Source organism: Cherax quadricarinatus, chromosome 92 (assembly GCF_038502225.1).
Source record: "Cherax quadricarinatus isolate ZL_2023a chromosome 92, ASM3850222v1, whole genome shotgun sequence".
NCBI lineage: Eukaryota > Metazoa > Arthropoda > Malacostraca > Decapoda > Parastacidae > Cherax > Cherax quadricarinatus.
Window position 1 is genome coordinate 6,263,188 of NC_091383.1, and position 19,518 is coordinate 6,282,705.

Below are 19,518 nucleotides of genomic sequence, written 5' to 3' on the forward strand. Positions count from 1 at the left end.
ATTATGTCCTAGAATCTGTATTGATAAAGCCACTAGATGGCGAAACGTCTACAATAAAGATACCCAGATGTTGCACATGTGTCTTAACTTTCAGCATGTATTGTGTTAAGAAAGCTGTCATACTGATAGCTCTCTTCGTTACCCCAGTCCACAGATGATAGCTCTTCTCTAAGCCCATTGTAATCTGCTAAGCAAAAATCTGGGACAATTACTGAGTTATTCCTACTGTTGTCGCTTGTGCCAAGTTCCTCTGTAATTTGTAAATTATTAACAAGGGATTCCTTGTTTGCCAGAACCAAGTCCAGCAGATTATTTCCCCTTGTAGGCTCTGTCTCAAACTGCTTCAAAAAACAGTCCTGAAAGCTGGACACCACAGGCAGAGAGATCATATTTAAAAAAGCCGTAATTTTATTTTGGTTTCGTGTTTTCAATTTGTTTTTTTTACTACATATGTTCCCCTTCTCGTGAATTTTCCATTTTCATCTCATATTTGCTCAGTCCTCTCTGTTTTTTACCCGTTGTTCCATAAACACAACAGGAAGGACTGTTAACTGTTTTGTCACTCATGTGTGATTGGATAAAAGTGTGTTCAAACAAACTGTTGAATGTTATATTCTGAAACATGTTGGTAAATAACTACGTACAAATAGAATATGTTTGTAAATTGTATAGCGTAAAGTGCGTTGAAATATAGGAACTGTTTGTGCCAGCGTGTGGCTCTCACCCCTCTCTCTTTCTCTCTGTGTGTATATATATATATATATATATATATATATATATATATATATATATATATATATATATATATATATATATATATATATATATACATATATTATATATATATATTTATTTATTTATTTCAACACACCGGCTGTATCCCACCGAGGCGGGGTGGCCCAAAAGAAAAAACAGAAGTTTCTCCTTTTACATGTAATAATATATACAGTAGAAGGGGTTACTAGCCCCTTGCTCCCGGCATTTTAGTCGCCTCTTACAACACGCATGGCTTACGGAGGAAGAATTCTGTTCCACTTCCCCATGGAGGTAAGAGGAAATAAACAAGAAAAAGAACTAGAAAGAAAATAGAAGAAAACCCAGAAGGGTGTGTATATATATGCTTGTACATGTATGTGTAGTGTGACCTAAGTGTAAGTAGAAGTAGCAAGACGTACCTGAAATCTTGCATGTTTATGAGACAGAAAAAAGACACCAGCAATCCTACCATCATGTAAAACAATTACAGGTTCTCGTTTTACACTCACTTGGCAGGACGGTAGTACCTCCCTGGGTGGTTGTCTACCAACCTACTACCACAGGACGGTAGTACCTCCCTGGGTGGTTGTCTACCAACCTACTACCACAGGACGGTAGTACCTCCCTGGGTGGTTGTCTACCAACCTACTACCACAGGACGGTAGTACCTCCCTGGGTGGTTGCTGTCTACCAACCTACTACCACAGGACGGTAGTACCTCCCTGGGTGGTTGTTGTCTACCAACCTACTACCACAGGACGGTAGTACCTCCCTGGGTGGTTGTTGCCTACCATCCTACTGCCACAGGATGTTAGTACCTCCCTGGGTGGTTGTCTACCAACCTACTACCACAGGACGGTAGTACCTCCCTGGGTGGTTGTGGTCTACCAACCTACTACCACAGGATGGTAGTACCTCCCTGGGAGGTTGTCTACCAACCTACTACCACAGGACGGTAGTACCTCCCTGGGTGGCTGCTGTGTACCAACCTACTACCACAGGATGGTAGTACCTCCATGGGTGGTTGTCTACCAACCTACTACCACAGGACGGTAGTACCTCCCTGGGTGGTTGTTGTCTACCAACCTACTACCACAGGACGGTAGTACCTCCCTGGGTGGTTGTTGTCTACCAACCTACTACCACAGGACGGTAGTACCTCCCTGGGTGGTTGTTGTCTACCAACCTACTACCACAGGACGGTAGTACCTCCCTGGGTGGTTGCTGTCTAAGAACCTACTACCACAGAACGGTAGCACCCCCCTGGGTGGCTGCTGTCTACCAGTCTACTACCACAGGACGGTAGTAACTCTCTGGGTGGTTGCTGTCTACCAACCTACTACCACAGGACGCTAGTACCTCCCTGGGTGGTTGTTGTCTACCAACCTACTACCACAGGATGGTAGTACCTCCCTGGGTGGTTGTTGTCTACCAACCTACTGCTACAGGACGGTAGTACCTCCCTGGGTGGTTGCTGTCTACCAACCTACTACCACAGGACGGTAGTACCTCCCTGGGTGGTTGTTGTCTACCAACCTACTACCACAGGACGGTAGTACCTCCCTGGGTGGTTGCTGTCTACCAACCTACTACCACAGGACGGTAGTACCTCCCTGGGTGGTTGCTGTCTATCAACCTACTACCACAGGATGGTAGTACCTCCCTGGGTGGTTGTTGTCTACCAATCTACTACCACAGGATTGTAGTACATCACTGGGTGGTTGTTGTCTACCAATCTACTACCACAGGATGGTAGTACCTCACTGGGTGGTTGCTGTCTACCAACCTACTACCGATATATATATATATATATATATATATATATATATATATATATATATATATATATATATATATATATATATATATTTATTTTTTATTATCACACCGGCCGATTCCCACCAAGGCAGGGTGGCCCGAAAAAGAAAAACTTTCACCATCATTCACTCCATCACTGTCTTGCCAGAAGGGTGCTTTACACTACAGTTTTTAAACTGCAACATTAACACCCCTCCTTCAGAGTGCAGGCACTGTACTTCCCATCTCCAGGACTCAAGTCCGGCCTGCCGGTTTCCCTGAATCCCTTCATAAATGTTACTTTGCTCACACTCCAACAGCACGTCAAGTATTAAAAACCATTTGTCTCCATTCACTCCTATCAAACACGCTCACGCATGCCTGCTGGAAGTCCAAGCCCCTCGCACACAAAACCTCCTTTACCCCCTCCCTCCAACCCTTCCTAGGCCGACCCCTACCCCGCCTTCCTTCCACTACAGACTGATACACTCTTGAAGTCATTCTGTTTCGCTCCATTCTCTCTACATGTCCGAACCACCTCAACAACCCTTCCTCAGCCCTCTGGACAACAGTTTTGGTAATCCCGCACCTCCTCCTAACTTCCAAACTACGAATTCTCTGCATTATATTCACACCACACATTGCCCTCAGACATGACATCTCCACTGCCTCCAGCCTTCTTCTCGCTGCAACATTCATCACCCACGCTTCACACCCATATAAGAGCGTTGGTAAAACTATACTCTCATACATTCCCCTCTTTGCCTCCAAGGACAAAGTTCTTTGTCTCCACAGACTCCTAAGTGCACCACTCACTCTTTTTCCCTCATCAATTCTATGATTCACCTCATCTTTCATAGACCCATCCGCTGACACGTCCACTCCCAAATATCTGAATACGTTCACCTCCTCCATACTCTCTCCCTCCAATCTGATATTCAATCTTTCATCACCTAATCTTTTTGTTATCCTCATAACCTTACTCTTTCCTGTATTCACCTTTAATTTTCTTCTTTTGCACACCCTACCAAATTCATCCACCAATCTCTGCAACTTCTCTTCAGAATCTCCCAAGAGCACAGTGTCATCAGCAAAGAGCAGCTGTGACAACTCCCACTTTGTGTGTGATTCTTTATCTTTTAACTCCACGCCTCTTGCCAAGACCCTCGCATTTACTTCTCTTACAACCCCATCTATAAATATATTAAACAACCACGGTGACATCACACATCCTTGTCTAAGGCCTACTTTTACTGGGAAAAAATTTCCCTCTTTCCTACATACTCTAACTTGAGCCTCACTATCCTCGTAAAAACTCTTCACTGCTTTCAGTAACCTACCTCCTACACCATACACTTGCAACATCTGCCACATTGCCCCCCTATCCACCCTGTCATACGCCTTTTCCAAATCCATAAATGCCACAAAGACCTCTTTAGCCTTATCTAAATACTGTTCACTTATATGTTTCACTGTAAACACCTGGTCCACACACCCCCTACCTTTCCTAAAGCCTCCTTGTTCATCTGCTATCCTATTCTCCGTCTTACTCTTAATTCTTTCAATTATAACTCTACCATACACTTTACCAGGTACACTCAACAGACTTATCCCCCTATAATTTTTGCACTCTCTTTTATCCCCTTTGCCTTTATACAAAGGAACTATGCATGCTCTCTGCCAATCCCTAGGTACCTTACCCTCTTCCATACATTTATTAAATAATTGCACCAACCACTCCAAAACTATATCCCCACCTGCTTTTAACATTTCTATCTTTATCCCATCAATCCCGGCTGCCTTACCCCCTTTCATTTTACCTACTGCCTCACGAACTTCCCCCACACTCACAACTGGCTCTTCCTCACTCCTACAAGATGTTATTCCTCCTTGCCCTATACACGAAATCACAGCTTCCCTATCTTCATCAACATTTAACAATTCCTCAAAATATTCCCTCCATCTTCCCAATACCTCTAACTCTCCATTTAATAACTCTCCTCTCCTATTTTTAACTGACAAATCCATTTGTTCTCTAGGCTTTCTTAACTTGTTAATCTCACTCCAAAACTTTTTCTTATTTTCAACAAAATTTGTTGATAACATCTCACCCACTCTCTCATTTGCTCTCTTTTTACATTGCTTCACCACTCTCTTTACTTCTCTCTTTTTCTCCATATACTCTTCCCTCCTTGCATCACTTCTACTTTGTAAAAACTTCTCATATGCTAACTTTTTCTCCCTTACTACTCTCTTTACATCATCATTCCACCAATCGCTCCTCTTCCCTCCCGCACCCACTTTCCTGTAACCACAAACTTCTGCTGAACACTCTAACACTACATTTTTAAACCTACCCCATACCTCTTCGACCCCATTGCCTATGCTCTCATTAGCCCATCTATCCTCCAATAGCTGTTTATATCTTACCCTAACTGCCTCCTCTTTTAGTTTATAAACCTTCACCTCTCTCTTCCCTGATGCTTCTATTCTCCTTGTATCCCATCTACCTTTTACTCTCAGTGTAGCTACAACTAGAAAGTGATCTGATATATCTGTGGCCCCTCTGTAAACATGTACATCCTGAAGTCTACTCAACAGTCTTTTATCTACCAATACATAATCCAACAAACTACTGTCATTTCGCCCTACATCATATCGTGTATACTTATTTATCCTCTTTTTCTTAAAATATGTATTACCTATAACTAAACCCCTTTCTATACAAAGTTCAATCAAAGGGCTCCCATTATCATTTACACCTGGCACCCCAAACTTACCTACCACACCCTCTCTAAAAGTTTCTCCTACTTTAGCATTCAAGTCCCCTGCCACAATTACTCTCTCACTTGGTTCAAAGGCTCCTATACATTCACTTAACATCTCCCAAAATCTCTCTCTCTCCTCTGCATTCCTCTCTTCTCCAGGTGCATACACGCTTATTATGACCCACTTCTCGCATCCAACCTTTACTTTAATCCACATAATTCTTGAATTTACACATTCATATTCTCTTTTCTCCTTCCATAACTGATCATTTAACATTGCTGCTACCCCTTCCTTTGCTCTAACTCTCTCAGATACTCCAGATTTAATCCCATTTATTTCCCCCCACTGAAACTCTCCTACCCCCTTCAGCTTTGTTTCGCTTAGGGCCAGGACATCCAACTTCTTTTCATTCATAACATCAGCAATCATCTGTTTCTTGTCATCCGCACTACATCCACGCACATTTAAGCAACCCAGTTTTATAAAGTTTTTCTTCTTCTCTTTTTTAGTAATTGTATACAGGAGAAGGGGTTACTAGCCCATTGCTCCCGGCATTTTAGTCGCCTCATACGACACGCATGGCTTACGGAGGAAAGATTCTTTTCCACTTCCCCATGGACAATAGAAGAAATAAAAAAGAACAAGAGCTATTTAGAAAAAGGAGAAAAACCTAGATGTATGTATATATATATATGCATGTGCGTGTCTGTGAAGTGTGACCAAAGTGTAAGTAGGAGTACAAGATATCCCTGTTATCTTAGCGTGTTTATGAGACAGAAAAAGAAACCAGCAATCCCACCATCATGCAAAACAGTTACAGGTTTCTGTTTCACAGTCATCTGGCAGGACGGTAGCACCTCCCTGGGCGGCTGCTGTCCACCAACCTACTACCTATATATATATGGTATATATATATATATATATATATATATATGGTATATATATATATATATATATATATATATATATATATATATATATATATATATATATTATATATATATATATATATATATATATATATATATATATATATATATATATATATATATATATATACCATAAAAACTTGGTTGATATGCCTTCTCTTCTTAAGACTTTTAATATTAAAGTTGTATTCAAAAATCTTGATACAGTAAAAAAACTTTTGATTAAGAATTCCCCCCAAAATGCTGATGGATGTGTCTATAAGATTCCTTGTAAAATTTGCGATAAAGTTTATTACGGTCAAACTGGTAAAAATCTCGAACTAAGATTAAAACAACATAAATATAGCATTAGAACTGGACAAGATTCCAATGCTCTATTTATTCATGTAAGAGATTTTAACCATCCAATTGATTTTCAAAAAGTTGAGAAAGTAGTATCAAGCAAGTCCATGGTCGACAGGAATATAATTGAATCTTGTTTCATAAAAAGCAGTTTTGACAATAATATGAATATTTCTTTTGGTTTATATAAATTAGACCCTTTTATAATTAATAGAATTTGGGAAGAATTTAATAATACATAGGACAAATAATAAATTTTAAAATTCTTAATTCTTGGGTAGAATAGTTTGTGGGTTGTGTGAAGGGCCTGTCTAGTTGGGCCAGCGGGCCTGCTGCAGTGTTCTCTTTCTTATGAGTCGCGCGTCAGGTGTTGCTTTGTTGTGGGATGTGATAGTGAGGTGTGGGCTAGACCCTTTATATTCCTTCCTTTGATTCATTAATTTTATTGTTCCTTGATAATGTGAGTAGTCACGAAAGCGTTTGGGATTTCTCTATTCTTTATATATATATATATATATATATATATATATATATATATATATATATATATATATATATATATATATATATATTTATTTATTATATATATATATATATATATATATATATATATATATATATATATATATATATATATATATATATATATATATATATGGTGTGTATACATTGTGTATACATATATAAACACGCCATACACAAATGTGTTAGTGTGTGCGCGTGAGTACACTTACCTGATTGTGGTTGCAGGGGTCAAGTCCTGGCCCCGAGGCGTGTGTGTGTGTATGTGTGTGAGTCTATAAAGGAGGAGGAAGAGGAAAACTAGGAAGAGGCATAAGAGAAAGAGGCGAAGGAGGTGGAGGTGGAGGCTGGAGATGTTTAGTTTAAGAACAGTGCAGTATATAAGGGTTACAGAATTACCGACAATTAGATAAAACGATACAAGTGCAACTAATGTGAAATGCTGACGATGTTTCGCTCTCCAGCAAAGCTCCTGGAGAGCGAAACGTTGCCCCAGTGTCACATTAGTTGCACTTGTGTCTTTTTTTCTAACAAAAAGTAAGATGGCAGTGGAGCAAATAAGATTTAAATCTGGGAGTCTTAAGCCAAGATTTTAATCTGGGGGTCTTAATCCAGGGTTTTAATCTGGGGGTCTTAATCCAGGGTTTTAATCTGGGGGTCTTAATGCAGGGTTTTAATCTGGGGGTCTTAATGCAGGGTTTTAATCTGGGGGTCTTAATGCAGGGTTTTAATCTGGGGGTCTTAATGCAGGGTTTTAATCTGGGGGTCTTAATGCAGGGTTTTAATCTGGGGGTCTTAATGCAGGGTTTTAATCTGGGAGTCTTAATCCAGGGTTTTAATCTGGGGGTCTTAATCCAGGGTTTTAATCTGGGTGTCTTAAGCCATGATTTTAATCTGGGTGTCTTAAGCCAGGATTTTAATCTGGGTGTCTCAAGCCAGGATTTTAATCTGGGTGTTTTAAGCCAGGATTTTAATCTGGGGATCTTTAGCCAGGATTTTAATCTGGGGATCTTTAGCCAGGATTCTAATCTGGGTTTCCTAAGCCAGGGTTTCACTGAGAGGGGTTTATCCCAGGATTTCGATCCAGGAGGAAGGATTTGAAACTTCTTGAGATACTAAAAAATTTTTTTTTCGTATGAATAATCGCGTTTTCGTGGTAGTTTTCGTGGTCGCTTTCGTGGTCGTTTTCGTGGTAGTTTTCGTGGTCGCTTTCGTGGTCGTTTTCGTGGTAGTTTTCGTGGTCGCTTTCGTGGTCGTTTTCGTGGTAGTTTTCGTGGTAGTTTTCGTGGTAGTTTTCGTGGTAGTTTTCGTGGTAGTTTTCGTGGTCGTTTTCGTGATAGTTTTCGTGGTCGTTTTCGTGGTAGTTTTCGTGGTAGTTTTCGTGGTAGTTTTCGTGGTAGTTTTCGTGGTAGTTTTCGTGGTCGTTTTCGTGATAGTTTTCGTGGTCGTTGGTCAATATAAGCCGGTGATAAATTTATTAAATGAAAAAAATACACTTAAAGGGGGCTTTAGCCCCCTAAGTTCTACCCTCCCCCCCAGTGGCACCATTAACATTAAAGGGTTTTCAGAAGTAATTTGGCCATTTAAACGGACCAGGAGAGGTTCGAGATTTACAAATTTGGGATGGACAGGTGTACTGGACGTCCCAGAAATATTTAAAAGGCTTTGTAGGTGCTGAGAGTTAGGTACCTAAGCATTTAGCAAGCTTGTATCATCAAGCCTGATCGGAGAAAGTGGAGACAAGATTTTTTTTTGAGATTTGTTGCGCTGTTGGAGTATGAGCAAGGAAATATCTGTGAAAATTGGTAACTAAAGTATAATGTACACTTGTCAGTGCTCAATAATAACCTACACGGAGACAGAAACTCGTAAGATTAATTGATATACGTATTTCGATCCCCTTCTGGGACCCTCTTCAGCAGATGTAAAAATGCATATGTTCAATTCTAGAATAGATGGAATATTTCACTTGGAAGGATGATTTTTTTTTATTTTGATGTCCCGTTTGACCATAAAATTCCTTAAATAATGAGTAATAGTGGATTAATTTTTTTTGGAGTGTCACTTTGCCTTGGCGAGAAATAGCCATTTTATTAATTTTTTAATATATACAGTCACAAGGGTGCTCATGCCTGTGAAATTATCATGCGAGAGCCTTTCAATTTTCTTGTAAATTACTTTCTTTCACATGCAGCAAGTCTTTATGTCTCAAAGTTTGATAATGCAATCTCACTTCCTTTCAGATGTGTAAAGCCGAGTTAGACCGAGACACTGCAGGTGCCAGATACCTGAGTCTTCTACAGCGAGTCCTTAGGAACATTGTACAGCCGAGTTGGACCCAGACACTGCAGGTACCAGATACCCGAGTCATCCACATCGAGTCCTTAGGAACACTGTAAAGCCGAGTTAGATCGAGACACTGAAGACTCTAGATACCTGAGCCCTCCACAGCAAGTCCTCAGTAACATTGTACAGCCGAGGTGGACCCAGACACTGCAAGTAACAAACACCTGAGTCTCCCACAGCAAGTCCTCAGTAACATTGTGCAGCCGAGGTGGACCCAGACACTGCAAGTAACAAACACCTGAGTCTCCCACAGCAAGTCCTCAGTAACATTGTACAGCCGAGGTGACCCAAGACACTGCAAGTAACAAACACCTGAGTCTCCCACAGCAAGTCCTCAGTAACATTGTACAGCCGAGGTGACCCAAGACACTGCAAGTAACAAACACCTGAGTCTCCCACAGCAAGTCCTCAGTAACATTGATCATCTTGCATGTGTTCTAACTTTAAAAAGTGAGAGCAACATACGTGCAATTGCAAAAACATTATTGACTTCCTTTTCTAGAGAATGAATAACATTCAGAATTATCTAATTAAATCTGTAGTGCTTGCAGAGAAGATTAATTAAATCTCTCTAGGAATTAAATGAAATCTTTTCACCTCAAATGACGATTAAGCAGATTTGTCTTTAAATCTGTTAGTTTACTTAATTGTTCACGGGGAAAGTAATCCTCTAAAGGATTTTGTCATTACTCCAGAGTAGTGTGGGAACAAAGTTCCTCAAGAACAAAGTTCCATCGCAGTCTGTGAACTTTTTCTTAATATATATACATTCTTCCCCTGTGATCTGTGATGATTTAAATTTCGTTCATTCGTCGATTTGAAAGGAAAAAAATCTTATGAAAAAATCACGCTAAATAAAATCATTTAAGAATAATATAAACAGTGTTTGGAGTTTATATAGACATATACAGCTAAGGGATACGAAATAAACTGTATAAACTAATAAACTAATATATTGCGTGAGGTGCACGAGAAACACAACGATTTATTGTCGTGTTAAGTAAATTGTAAGAAATTTTAGAAGCAGTGTTGACACTGAACCCATAATAAACACAGCTCAAGTTTCGTGTTCAATTTAAACCTCTGAAGGTTTTTTTGTAAACACAGACACACACGGTTTATACGAGAGACAGAACGCTCTCACGAATCATACCACGGATCATTCCCAGTTGGGGAAAAAACAACGAATGATGGATCTTTCAGGCTGTTTGGCACTCCTGGTGGTCATTCTGCTTCTAAGACTGGTCATGGGAGGTGAGTAATAGTGTTTTTTGCAGTGAATTTGGTTATGTTATGAGGGAAGAAATGGTGGGAGAGAGAAACTGAAGGAGAGTAGAGAAATGAGGAATGGAGAGGTTGGAGGAAGGAGAACGGGTGGAGAGACGAAGGTTGGAGGAAGGAGAACGGGTGGAGAGACGAAGGTTGGAGGAAGGAGAACTGGTGGAGAGACGAAGGTTGGAGGAAGGAGAATGGGTGGAGAGACGAAGGTTGGAGGAAGGAGAACGGGTGGAGAGACGAAGGTTGGAGGAAGGAGAATGGGTGGAGAGACGAAGGTTGGAGGAAGGAGAATGGGTGGAGAGACGAAGGTAGGAGGAAGGAGAACGGGTGGAGAGACGAAGGTTGGAGGAAGGAGAACGGGTGGAGAGACGAAGGTTGGAGGAAGGAGAACGGGTGGAGAGACGAAGGTTGGAGGAATGCTGGGGATGAGAAGTCAAAAGGGGATGGGTGGAGGAATGAAGAGAGAGAGAATAAAGGGTGGAATAAAGCAACGGGAAAAAATTAAGAATGTTTCCATTTCACTTCTTGAGAGAACTGTGTCTACACTAGTGTAGACCAGCGTCTACACTAGTGTAGACCAGCGTCTACACTAGTGTAGACCAGCGTCTACACTAGTGTAGACCAGGCGTCTACACTAGTGAAGACCAGGCGTCTACACTAGTGTAGACCAGCGTCTACACTAGTGCAGACCAGGCGTCTACACTAGTGTAGACCAGGCGTCTACACTAGTGTAGACCAGGCGTCTAAACTAGTGTAGACCAGGCGTCTACACTAGTGTAGACCAGGCGTCTACACTAGTGTAGACCAGGCGTCTACACTAGTGTAGACCAGGCGTCTACACTAGTGCAGACCAGGCGTCTACACTAGTGTAGACCAGGCGTCTACACTAGTGTAGACCAGGCGTCTACACTAGTGTAGATAAAAGCGTCTACACTAGTGTAGACCAGCGTCTACACTAGTGAAGACCAGGCGTCTACACTAGTGTAGACCAGCGTCTACACTAGTGTAGACCAGCGTCTACACTAGTGAAGACCAGGCGTCTACACTAGTGTAGACCAGCGTCTACACTAGTGTAGACCAAAGCGTCTACACTAGTGTAGACGCTGTGAAGGTTAACACACTCCTCTGTGCCCATCAGAAAATAAATTTGACTGCATATTAACTAAATTAAAACAAGTCATATATTTTTTACATTAAATCACTCGCTGGGAAACTCACGTAAACCCACGTAAACTCACGTAAACTCACGTAAACTCACGTAAACTCACGTAAACTCACGTAAACTCACGTAAACTCACGTAAACCCACGTAAACTCACGTAAACTCACGTAAACTCACGTAAACTCACGTAAACTCACGTAAACCCACGTAAACTCACGTAAACTCACGTAAACTCACGTAAACTCACGTAAACTCACGTAAACTCACGTAAACCCACGTAAACTCACGTAAACTCACGTAAACTCACGTAAACTCACGTAAACTCACGTAAACTCACGTAAACTCACGTAAACCCACGTAAACTCACGTAAACTCACGTAAACTCACGTAAACCCACGTAAACTCACGTAAACTCACGTAAACTCTCGTAAACTCACGTAAACTCACGTAAACTCACGTAAACTCACGTAAACCCACGTAAACTCACGTAAACTCACGTAAACTCTCGTAAACTCACGTAAACTCACGTAAACTCACGTAAACCCACGTAAACTCACGTAAACTCACGTAAACTCACGTAAACTCACGTAAACCCACGTAAACTCACGTAAACTCACGTAAACTCACGTAAACTCACGTAAACTCAGGAATAATACAATAATAACTTCCATTACATCCGCTAATTTAAAATATTACAACAAATTTCAATATAAAATGTGTTGATAGTCTGTTTACAGTGATTACTCAGTGTTAGTTTACAGTGATTACTCAGTGTTAGTTTACAGTGATTACTCAGTGTTAGTTTACAGTGATTACTCAGTGTTAGTTTACAGTGATTACTCAGTGTTAGTTTACAGTGACTGCTCAGTGTTAGTTTACAGTGATTACTCAGTGTTAGTTTACAGTGACTGCTCAGTGTTAGTTTACAGTGATTACTCAGTGTTAGTTTACAGTGACTGCTCAGTGTTAGTTTACAGTGATTACTCAGTGTTAGTTTACAGTGATTACTCAGTGTTAGTTTACAGTGACTGCTCAGTGTTAGTTTACAGTGATTACTCAGTGTTAGTTTACAGTGACTGCTCAGGGTTAGTTTACAGTGATTACTCAGTGTTAGTTTACAGTGACTGCTCAGGGTTAGTTTACAGTGATTACTCAGTGTTAGTTTACAGTGACTGCTCAGTGTTAGTTTACAGTGATTACTCAGTGTTAGTTAACAGTGATTACTCAGTGTTAGTTTACAGTGATTACTCAGTGTTAGTTTACAGTGATTACTCAGTGTTAGTTTACAGTGATTACTCAGTGTTAGTTTACAGTGATTACTCAGTGTTAGTTTACAGTGATTACTCAGTGTTAGTTTACAGTGACTGCTCAGGGTTAGTTTACAGTGATTACTCAGTGTTAGTTTACAGTGACTGCTCAGTGTTAGTTTACAGTGATTACTCAGTGTTAGTTTACAGTGATTACTCAGTGTTAGTTTACAGTGATTACTCAGTGTTAGTTTACAGTGACTGCTCAGTGTTAGTTTACAGTGATTACTCAGTGTTAGTTTACAGTGATTACTCAGTGTTAGTTTACAGTGACTGCTCAGTGTTAGTTTACAGTGATTACTCAGTGTTAGTTTACAGTGATTACTCAGTGTTAGTTTACAGTGATTACTCAGTGTTAGTTTACAGTGATTACTCAGTGTTAGTTTACAGTGACTGCTCAGTGTTAGTTTACAGTGATTACTCAGTGTTAGTTTACAGTGATTACTCAGTGTTAGTTTACAGTGATTACTCAGGGTTAGTTTACAGTGATTACTCAGTGTTAGTTTACAGTGATTACTCAGGGTTAGTTTACAGTGATTACTCAGTGTTAGTTTACAGTGATTACTCAGTGTTAGTTTACAGTGATTACTCAGGGTTAGTTTACAGTGATTACTCAGTGTTAGTTTACAGTGATTACTCAGGGTTAGTTTACAGTGATTACTCAGTGTTAGTTTACAGTGATTACTCAGTGTTAGTTTACAGTGATTATTCAGGGTTAGTTTACGGTGATTACTCAGGGTTAGTTTACGGTGATTACTCAGGGTTAGTTTACGGTGATTACTCAGGGTTAGTTTACGGTGATTACTCAGTGTTAGTTTACGGTGATTACTCAGCGTTAGTTTACGGTGATTACTCAGGGTTAGTTTACGGTGACTGCTCAGGGTTAGTTTACAGTGATTACTCAGGGTTAGTTTACAGTGACTGCTCAGGGTTAGTTTACGGTGACTGCTCAGGGTTAGTTTACAGTGATTACTCAGTGTTAGTTTACGGTGATTACTCAGGGTTAGTTTACGGTGATTACTCAGTGTTAGTTTACGGTGATTACTCAGGGTTAGTTTACGGTGATTACTCAGGGTTAGTTTACGGTGACTGCTCAGGGTTAGTTTACAGTGACTGCTCAGGGTTAGTTTACAGTGATTACTCAGTGTTAGTTTACGGTGATTACTCAGGGTTAGTTTACTGTGATTACTCAGTGTTAGTTTACAATAATTACTCAGGGTTAGTTTACAATAATTACTCAGGGTTAGTTTACAATGATTACTCAGGGTTAGTTTACAGTGATAACTCAGGGTTAGTTTACAATACAATGATAACTAAATCATCACACAGTTTACGATACAATGACACAGTCGTCACTGTTGTGTACCTACACAATGACACAGTCGTCACTGTTGGGTACCTACACAATGACACAGTCGTCACTGTTGGGTACCTACACAATGACACAGTCGTCACTGTTGGGTACCTACACAATGACACAGTCGTCACTGTTGGGTACCTACACAGTGACACAGTCGTCACTGTTGGGTACCTACACAGTGACACAGTCGTCACTGTTGGGTACCTACACAATGACACAGTCGTCACTGTTGGGTACCTACACAGTGACACAGTCGTCACTGTTGGGTACCTACACAGTGACACAGTCGTCACTGTTGGGTACCTACACAATGACACAGTCGTCACTGTTGGGTACCTACACAATGACACAGTCGTCACTGTTGGGTACCTACACAATGACACAGTCGTCACTGTTGGGTACCTACACAATGACACAGTCGTCACTGTTGGGTACCTACACAGTGACACAGTCGTCACTGTTGGGTACCTACACAATGACACAGTCGTCACTGTTGGGTACCTACACAATGACACAGTCGTCACTGTTGAGTACCTACACAGTGACACAGTCGTCACTGTTGGGTACCTACACAATGACACAGTCGTCACTGTTGGGTACCTACACAATGACACAGTCGTCACTGTTGGGTACCTACACAGTGACACAGTCGTCACTGTTGGGTACCTACACAATGACACAGTCGTCACTGTTGGGTACCTACACAGTGACACAGTCGTCACTGTTGGGTACCTACACAATGACACAGTCGTCACTGTTGGGTACCTACACAATGACACAGTCGTCACTGTTGGGTACCTACACAGTGACACAGTCGTCACTGTTGGGTACCTACACAATGACACAGTCGTCACTGTTGGGTACCTACACAGTGACACAGTCGTCACTGTTGGGTACCTACACAATGACACAGTCGTCACTGTTGGGTACCTACACAATGACACAGTCGTCACTGTTGGGTACCTACACAATGACACAGTCGCCACTGTTGGGTACCTACACAGTGACACAGTCGTCACTGTTGGGTACCTACACAGTGACACAGTCGTCACTGTTGGGTACCTACACAGTGACACAGTCGTCACTGTTGGGTACCTACACATTCTCCTGCTTCATCATCAGCTCAAAATCTTCATGTATATACTGTGTTATGTACCGTTGTTTGAAACACTGGCAGTAAAGGTACAGTGAATGTAGTGAAAGTACAGTGAATGTAGGGAAGATAGTGAATGTAGGGAAGGTACAGTGAATGTAGTGAAAGTACAGTGAATGTAGGGAAGATAGTGAATGTAGGGAAGGTACAGTGAATGTAGTGAAAGTACAGTGAATGTAGGGAAGATAGTGAATGTAGGGAAGGTACAGTGAATGTAGTGAAAGTACAGTGAATGTAGGGAAGATAGTGAATGTAGGGAAGGTACAGTGAATGTAGTGAAAGTACAGTGAATGTAGGGAAGATAGTGAATGTAGGGAAGGTACAGTGAATGTAGTGAAAGTACAGTGAATGTAGGGAAGATAGTGAATGTAGGGAAGGTACAGTGAATGTAGTGAAAGTACAGTGAATGTAGGGAAGATAGTGAATGTAGGGAAGGTACAGTGAATGTAGTGAAAGTACAGTGAATGTAGGGAAGATAGTGAATGTAGGGAAGGTACAGTGAATGTAGTGAAAGTACAGTGAATGTAGGGAAGATAGTGAATGTAGGGAAGGTACAGTGAATGTAGTGAAAGTACAGTGAATGTAGGGAAGATAGTGAATGTAGGGAAGGTACAGTGAATGTAGTGAAAGTACAGTGAATGTAGGGAAGATAGTGAATGTAGGGAAGGTACAGTGAATGTAGTGAAAGTACAGTGAATGTAGGGAAGATAGTGAATGTAGGGAAGGTACAGTGAATGTAGTGAAAGTACAGTGAATGTAGGGAAGATAGTGAATGTAGGGAAGGTACAGTGAATGCAGTGAAAGTACAGTGAATGTAGGGAAGATACAGTGAATGTAGTGAAAGTACAGTGAATGTAGGGAAGATACAGTGAATGTAGAGAAGGTACAGTGAATGTAGGGAAAGTACAGTGAATGTAGGGAAGATACAGTGAATGTAGGGAAGGTACAGTGAATGTAGGGAAAGTACAGTGAATGTAAGGAAGATACAGTGAATGTAGTGGAAGTACAGTGAATGTAGGGAAGATACAGTGAATGTAGGGAAGGTACAGTGAATGTAGGGAAAATACAGTGAATGTAGGAAAGATACAGTGAATGTAGGGAAGGCACAGTGAATGTAGGGAAAGTACAGTGAATGTAGGGAAGATACAGTGAATGTAGGGAAGGTACAGTGAATGTAGGGAAGATACAGTGAATGTAGGAAAGGTACAGTGAATGTAGGGAAGATACAGTGAATGTAGGGAAGGTACAGTGAATGTAGGGAAAGTACAGTGAATGTAGGGAAGATACAGTGAATGTAGGGAAGGTACAGCGAATGTAGGAAAGGTACAGTGAATGTAGGGAAGATACAGTGAATGTAGGGAAGGTACAGTGAATGTAGGAAAGGTACAGTGAATGTAGGGAAGATACAGTGAATGTAGGGAAGGTACAGTGAATGTAGTGAAAGTACAGTGAATGTAGGGAAGATACAGTGAATGTAGTGGAGGTACAACCAGAACAGAGTTGCATCGCATAACCAAGGAGGTAGTGTTGGTCGTTTGTAAGACAGTGTTGGTCGTTTGTAAGACAGTGTTGGTTGTTTGTAAGACAGTGTTGGTTGTTTGTAAGACAGTGTTGGTCGTTTGTAAGACAGTGTTGGTTGTTTGTAAGACAGTGTTGGTTGTTTGTAAGACAGTGTTGGTCGTTTGTAAGACAGTGTTGGTTGTTTGTAAGACAGTGTTGGTTGTTTGTAAGACAGTGTTGGTCGTTTGTAAGACAGTGTTGGTTGTTTGTAAGACAGTGTTGGTTATTTGTAAGACAGTGTTGGTTGTTTGTAAGACAGTGTTGGTTGTTTGTAAGACAGTGTTGGTTGCTTGTAAGACAGTGTTGGTTGTTTGTAAGACAGTGTTGGTCGTTTGTAAGACAGTGTTGGTTGTTTGTAAGACAGTGTTGGTTATTTGTAAGACAGTGTTGGTTGTTTGTAAGACAGTGTTGGTTGTTTGTAAGACAGTGTTGGTTGCTTGTAAGACAGTGTTGGTTGTTTGTAAGACAGTGTTGGTTGTTTGTAAGACAGTGTTGGTTGCTTGTAAGACAGTGTTGGTTGTTTGTAAGACAGTGTTGGTTGTTTGTAAGACAGTGTTGGTTGTTTGTAAGACAGTGTTGGTTGTTTGTAAGATAGTGTTGTTTGTTTGTAAGACAGTGTTGGTTGCTTGTAAGACAGTGTTGGTTGCTTGTAAGACAGTGTTGGTTGTTTGTAAGACAGTGTTGGTTGTTTGTAAGACAGTGTTGGTTGTTTGTAAGACAGTGTTGGTTGCTTGTAAGACAGTGTTGGTTGTTTGTAAGAGAGTGTTGGTTGCTTGTAAGAGTGTTGGTTGCTTGTAAGACAGTGTTGGTTGCTTGTAAGACAGTGTTGGTTGTTTGTAAGACAGTGTTGGTTGCTTGTAAGACAGTGTTGGTTGTTTGTAAGACAGTGTTGGTTGTTTGTAAGATAGTGTTGTTTGTTTGCAAGACAGTGTTGGTTGCTTGTAAGACAGTGTTGGTTGCTTGTAAGACAGTGTTGGTTGTTTGTAAGACAGTGTTGGTTGCTTGTAAGAGTGTTGGTTGCTTGTAAGACAGTGTTGGTTGCTTGTAAGAGTGTCGGTTGCTTGTAAGAGTGTTGGTTGCTTGTAAGACAGTGTTGGTTGTTTGTAAGACAGTGTTAGTTGCTTGTAAGAGTGTTGGTTGCTTGTAAGACAGTGTTGGTTGCTTGTAAGACAGTGTTGATTGCTTGTAAGAGTGTTGGTTGCTTGTAAGAGTGTTGGTTGTTTGTAAGACAGTGTTGGTTGCTTGTAAGACAGTGTTGGTTGTTTGTAAGACAGTGTTGGTTGTTTGTAAGACAGTGTTGGTTGTAAGACAGTGTTGGTTGTTTGTAAGACAGTGTTGGTTGTTTGTAAAACAGTGTTGGTTGTTTGTAAGAGAGTGTTGGTTGTTTGTAAGAGTGTTGGTTGCTTCTAAGACAGTGTTGGTTGCTTGTAAGACAGTGTTGGTTGTTTGTAAAACAGTGTTGGTTGTTTGTAAGAGAGTGTTGGTTGTTTGTAAGAGTGTTGGTTGCTTCTAAGACAGTGTTGGTTGCTTGTAAGACAGTGTTGGTTGTTTGTAAGAGTGTTGGTTGCTAGTAAGACAGTGTTGGTTGCTTGTAAGACAGTGTTGGTTGCTAGTAAGACAGTGTTGGTTGCTTGTAAGACAGTGTTGGTTGCTTCAGGCCATGTTGGTTGCTTGTAAGACAGTGTTGGTTGATTATAAGACAGTGTTGGTTGCTTCTAAGACAGTGTTGATTGCTTGTAAGAGTGTTGGTTGCTTGTAAGACAGTGTTGGTTGCTTGTAAGAGAGTGTTTGTTGTTTGTAAGACAGTGTTGGTTGCTTGTAAGACAGTGTTGGTTGTTTGTAGGAGTATTGGTTGCTTGTAAGACAGTGTTGGTTGCTTGTAAGACAGTGTTGATTGCTTGTAAGAGTGTTGGTTGCTTGTAAGACAGTGTTGGTTGCTTGTAAGACAGTGTTGATTGCTTGTAAGAGTGTTGGTTGCTTGTAAGACAGTGTTGGTTGCTTCTAAGACAGTGTTGATTGCTTGTAAGAGTGTTGGTTGCTTGTAAGACAGTGTTGGTTGCTTCTAAGACAGTGTTGATTGCTTGTAAGAGTGTTGGTTGCTTGTAAGACAGTGTTGGTTGCTTGTAAGAGAGTGTTTGTTGTTTGTAAGACAGTGTTGGTTACTTGTAAGACAGTGTTGGTTGTTTGTAAGAGTGTTGGTTGCTTGTAAGACAGTGTTGGTTGCTTGTAAGACAGTGT

At 40.8% G+C, this 19,518-nt stretch overlaps 1 long non-coding RNA gene across 1 annotated transcript in view; it reads left to right on the forward strand.

Annotated features, from left to right (window-relative positions):
• Positions 1-19,518, forward strand: part of LOC138855391 (uncharacterized) — a 287,956-nt gene that overhangs the window by 121,852 nt on the left and 146,586 nt on the right. Inside the window, exon 2 of the long non-coding RNA XR_011394631.1 lies at positions 9,359-10,715. This is a non-coding gene — a long non-coding RNA (uncharacterized lncRNA). The remainder of the gene's footprint in view (positions 1-9,358; positions 10,716-19,518) is intronic.